The sequence below is a fragment of the Fukomys damarensis genome, unplaced genomic scaffold (genome assembly GCF_012274545.1).
Source record: "Fukomys damarensis isolate Sample0158 unplaced genomic scaffold, DMR_v1.0_HiC HiC_scaffold_16, whole genome shotgun sequence".
Taxonomy (NCBI): Eukaryota; Metazoa; Chordata; class Mammalia; order Rodentia; family Bathyergidae; genus Fukomys; species Fukomys damarensis.
Window position 1 is genome coordinate 135,925,816 of NW_022900928.1, and position 5,638 is coordinate 135,931,453.

Below are 5,638 nucleotides of genomic sequence, written 5' to 3' on the forward strand. Positions count from 1 at the left end.
ACACACACACACACACACACACCCCACCCACGTGGTCAAAGACCTCAGTGTGAACACACTCAATCCCATAGAAGATCTGAGAGAATTAGGACAGCACAGAGAGCTGCCTGTGGCTTGGCCCAGACCTACTCTTTTATTAGCACGTGGTCCCCTTGCTTCAGGACTGCTGCTTCCTCCCACCTGCACACACACATCTGCCCACCTTACACATGTATTTTTCAAGTCTTAGGAAGTGAGTTGTGTACATCTTCACCTGAGTCCCTTTGCCTAATATTTCCAGAGAATAAGCTATTCCCTTATCCATCCACAGTCCGGTCTTCATTGGTTCTTTATCTGTTGTGTTGTTTATTTTGCAGTTTTGTCAGCAGGCCCACTGGTGTCCTTTTATAGCTTTTGTTCTCTGGGTCTGGTTGCAGGCTGGGACCTGATGGGACATGTAGCCCTCATGTCTCTGGTCACCTCATTCCACAACATCTTCACGGCCTTTCCTTTAGCCTTGGTAGCAATGACAGTATTAAAGAGCTGCCCTTTTTATTTTTAATAGTGACATGCCTGGGTGTGTTGGATGTCACCCTGTGATTAGATTTGGTGGCATGTTCCAGCTGGACCCCACAAAACGTTGTGACCTTCAAGCTGTCTCACATGATATACCAAGAGTCTGTCCCCACTGGTGACACAGGCCTTGACCCCTGATTTTGTGGTAGTTCCGCTGTGAAGTTAGTGGTCTGTCTCCTTGACCTGGTAAGCAGCCTGTGGAGAGACACTTTGTGACCCCACAGATGCTGTTCACCCTTTTCATGTTTCCTCCTGGTTTCACGTCTGCCAGTGACTCTGGCTGAAGCAGTCCTTACTGTGAAGATCACAACCCCTGCACTCCAGGGGCCTCACTTTCAGGCATGTATGGATAACCAAGGAGTGGCTGATGCCTGAGGAAGGTCTCCATTGTGAAGGACAGGTAGAAAATTTATTCTGAAAAAACTGAGCTGTGCCAAGGAGAGAAGAGATGGAAAAACAGAAGGATAACCTACCCTCTCCTCAGGGGGTTCATGTCTTATCCATTAGATTGTCTGAGCTGGAAATCTGTGTCGTCTTGTATTATGCTCATGAAATGTAGGCATATTCCTTTATGCGAATATAAAATTTTTTATTTTATAAGATTTTATTCCACTTTATACCGCCTGCCTGGAGAGTGCAAGGCACCCTGAGTTTGATTCTTGGTATCAAAAAAAATTGTATTCCTGCCTTGTTTGTAATAGTAAAGTATTAGGAATTAATCATTAGGAGCCCAGTTAAATAAATGGCAGGTACCCATATGATGACATATTGGGCAGCTATACAAAAAATGAGGACTTGGGCCAGGGAGTTGGCTTAGTGGTTCCTCCACCTCTCAAGCTCAAGGTCTGAGTTCAATCCCTGGTACCAAACATAAAAAAAAAAAAAATAAGGACTCTGTATAGGTCCTGACACATGAAACATTCTTCTAGATATAGCATTCACTGTAGGTACAGATGATCCAAAACTGCTGTGCTGCTGCTTCTGGGGAAAACATTATCCAAACACTGTATTCCGTGCAAAATGAACTGGGGATGGTAAAGGCCTCAGGAAGGGTGATTTCAGCTGGCAGAGTTTGGGACAAGAGGAAGAGGAAGACTCCTCACTGATAATTCGGTCATGTACTCCTGCATTACCTTCAGAAACTGAGAAGTAAGAGAAGACACTGATCTCCGAAATAGGAACAGAATGCTGGGATAGGAGCAGAACAGGAAAATGCCTGCAGAGTAATAGAAGTGCTGATGAAACAGTGTTGGCAGAAGCAGAATGCCTGCAAGATAAAGTTGAGGAAATCACCACAAGGGTTAGTAAAAGATAAAAGGAAGAAAGGTAGAGAAAGAATAAAGAAAATGAAAAGAGCAACCCAAGAGGTCCAACATCCAGTGTACAGGAATTCCAGAAGCAAGAACATTGTAGCCAGCGAGGAAACTGTTCAGAGAAGCACATGGGAGAAATCCCCAGTACTGAAGCAGGGTCTCCCACTTGAAAGTGCCTACAAGTTCCCAGTGTGGCAAATGAACAAAAATTGGTGTAGATCATGAAGTTTCAGAATAGAGAGGATCCAGGAGCTTCCAGGAAGAGAGGGAGGGAAGGAAAATGAAAGGAAGGAAGGGAAAGAGGGAGGGAGGTGAAGAGAAAGGAAAGAAAAAAAATAAAATGCTCTTGGCTTGCCAGCAGCTACCTTGGAGACTGGAAGACCTGCGGTGGGTATGGTGGCTCACATGTGCAATCCAAGCAGGAGCACTCGGGAGGCTGATGAGGCAGGAAGATCACCATGAGTCTGAGGCCAGCCTGGGCTACATAGTGGGTTCAAGGCCAAGTGAAACCCTGTCTCAAAAAAAAAAAAAAGAAAGAAAGAAACTGAAAAGATTATTTCCAACCTAGAACAGTGTGTCCTGTCTAATGTGACTTTTGTACAGTGAGAAAAAGTGTTTTTTTGTTTGTTTGTTTGTTTGGTACTAGGAGTCAAACTTGGGACCTTGAGCTTGCAAGGCAGGCAGCAGAACCACTAAGCTAAATCCCCAGCCCTGAGAAAAGGTGTTTTTTCACATACAGAAGTTTAAAAAAATTTAACTGCTCTATTCCATTCTTAAGATTATCACCAGAGGAAGAATAAACTGGGAATGAGTGTTGGAATGGCCCATGTGAGAGGACAGCAAACACAACCTGCCCGAGCTACGAGGACTTTCTCAGCATCAGCTACCAGAGAGAGAGACCCATGAGTTATTTATCTTTCTCCTTTTCTTTTTTTGAGGAGCAGGGAATTGAAGCCAGCGCCTTATTGTGGGAATGAGTCCTCATTAAGTTGCCAAGGCTCACCTTGAACTTGTAATTCTCCCTATTGAGTAGCATACCTGCTTTGCCTGAGTTATTTCTTGTGCTAGCCCATACTAGAGAATATTAGTGTTTCATAGGAAGCTTGGGCTGAAGTAGTGATATATACATACAAACTTTAGCAAGTAAAAAGCGGCTGTTAGTAACTGATGAAAAATTTAAAGTGGGAAGCGAAGTATAGCTATGATTCACCTTGGTCCAACTTACGCACAGTACATCTGCTGTTGGTATTGAAAGCACTGAGCCTGACTTCAAATGGGCCACAATGTCCCAGCTACTTAGGAGGCTGAGGTGGAGGGTTCTCTTGAGCCCAGTAGTTCAAGGCCTGCCTGGGCAGCACATTAGAACCCCATCTCAGGTGATGATGGTGGTAGTTATGATGCTACAGGTACTATATTTAAATTTTACTAAAAACCAGGGCAGCTTGGGGGAGGGCAGATTTGAAGAAGTGATGGTGACAAAAGTCCAGGCGGCACAATCTTAGAGTATGAAACACTCTAGTGATCTTAAACATGCCCTTTCCAGCTGATGTGTGGCTTTGATGGTGTCTCAGCATGCCAAATAGGCTCAGCAAATGGAGTCCCTGACTGTCCTTGGGTTTCCTATTTATGTCTTTGGATTGGGGACAGTGGGGAAGACCCCAGGATATAGGGAAAATGGAAGCAGAGGCAGCAGCTGGTGACATGCACATCTCGACAGCTGCTTCCTACAGATTTTGCCTTGGATCGGATGTGTGCATCTCCTGCCTATTTGGCCACTGTGACACTTCAAGACTTTGTCTGGGGTGCATCACAGTGTGGAGAGCTGGGACTGTGGGAACTTTTGTTTCTTTTTGCTGATGCTTTGCTTTGGTTTTTAGGACACAGTGTAAAAGAGGAACTTGAGGATATAGTTGAAAATCCTCCATTATTTTACTTTGAGTAGAAATTAGAGTATCCACGTGTTTGGGTAACTTTTTGGGATCTAGGATATTTCTGTCTGCATTTAAACCTTTTGTTTTGCTTTGTTTTTGCAGTGCTGGAGATTTAATCCAGAACCTCATGCATTCTAGGCAAGTGTTTCCCACTGAGCTGTATCCCCACCCCTGGATCTTATATTTTGTCTTTGAGGACAACTCTTAACTCAGGATCTCTTGTTTTCATATACCATAAAACTCATCAATTCATTTCACTTATTTTTAGGTTATTCAGAGTTACATAGTTCCAGTCTAATTCTGGAATATCTTCATCATCTCAAGAAAAACCCCCATATTTGGTATCAGTAATTCCCCCAGCCCCCACCACCGGTACTATCCAGCATAGGCAGATACCAGGATATGTCTGTCTCTGCAGGTTTACCTGTTGTAGGTGTTTCTTATAGATGGGGCCATGCAGTGTGTGTCCTCTTGTTCCTGACTGCTTCCTCTTGTGCTCAGAGCTCATCTGTGTTATGATGCACTTCGTTCCTTTCTAGAGCTGCAGTTTGGAGCTGTGGCTGAAGGGCGCACTTCCTCTACCTTGCTGCCTTCTACAGTTTGCAGAAGCGAGTAAATGGTGATGCAGTCAAGAGTAGAAAATACAGTGCTAGGAAAATGTCTCAGTACTTTTAAAAACTTCGTTTCAAGCTTATAGAAAAGCTGGAAGCACAGCATGGCGAGCTTTATGCTTAATGTTTAGTGGAGATAGTACTTGCCCCACTCTCCTCATCAGGTCATTGTGACAGGTGCTCTGTGATGACCTCTGATTCTTCTGCTCATGGAAGGAAGAGTCCCTCTTTCAGTTCCTTTTTCACCGTGGACTCAGACTCAGATCTCTTACCTGATGATTTATTGGCCAACATTTGGCTGGAGACAGTTCCTTCAGGCTGGCTCTCATGTAATTTTGACCTGTCCCCTTATTTTTTAAATATTTGTTTTCCTCTTATTCAGCAGGACCCTCCAGACTTACTTTGTCATTTAAGACTCCACACTGGCACCAGCTATCTTTCCAAGGAGCCTGCTCTTTCTGTGGAGAGTGGCATCCATGAACTCTGATCTGTGCATTGCGCATGCCATTTCCCTTGGGGGCACCACTGCTCCTGAGTCTCCTCAGAGCTACCCCACGTGTCACCTGCAAGGAACCAGAAGTCCTCACTGGCTCCCATGCTGTGCAGCACTCAGGGCCCGGTCAGGCTTTTCTTCACTCTGCCAGCTAGCCCAGAACCACCACTGCCCTTCCTATACCTTCCTCGTCAAGGGGAGAATGGTCTTTTTCTTGGTTTTGGGTTGCATTTTTGTTTTTTGTGGTACTTGTGATTGAACTGGGCCTTCACACTAAGCAATATCTCCAGCCCTTTTTTAAATTAATTAATTAATTAATTAATTATTTGGTACCGGGGATTGAACTTGGGTCCTTCCACTTTCAAGGCAGGTGCTGGAACCACTGAGCAAATCCCTGGCCCTCCAGCCCTTTTTTAATTCTTTTTGATTTTGAAATGGTCTCTCTAAATTGTGTAGGCTGGGCTCAAATTTGGCCGTCCTCCTGCCTCAGCCTCCCAGAGTGGTTAGGATTACATGCCTGTACTACCACACCCAGCTTAAAATGTATAACGTTAACCTTCATTTTTTAAAAGTGTCATAAGCCTTATTAAACAATAAGTCATTTTCTGCCGGGTGTGGTGGCGCATGCCTGTAATCCCAGCCCTCGGGAGGCTGAGGCAGGAGGATCACTGTGAGTTCAAGACCAGCCTGAGCTATGTAGTGAGTTCCACACTACATAGTGAGACTCTGTCTCAA

At 44.6% G+C, this 5,638-nt stretch overlaps 1 protein-coding gene across 6 annotated transcripts in view; it reads left to right on the forward strand.

The window, feature by feature from the left end:
• Farp2 (FERM, ARH/RhoGEF and pleckstrin domain protein 2) overlaps positions 1–5,638 on the forward strand; it is a 102,722-nt gene that overhangs the window by 50,589 nt on the left and 46,495 nt on the right. The window lies entirely within an intron of this gene.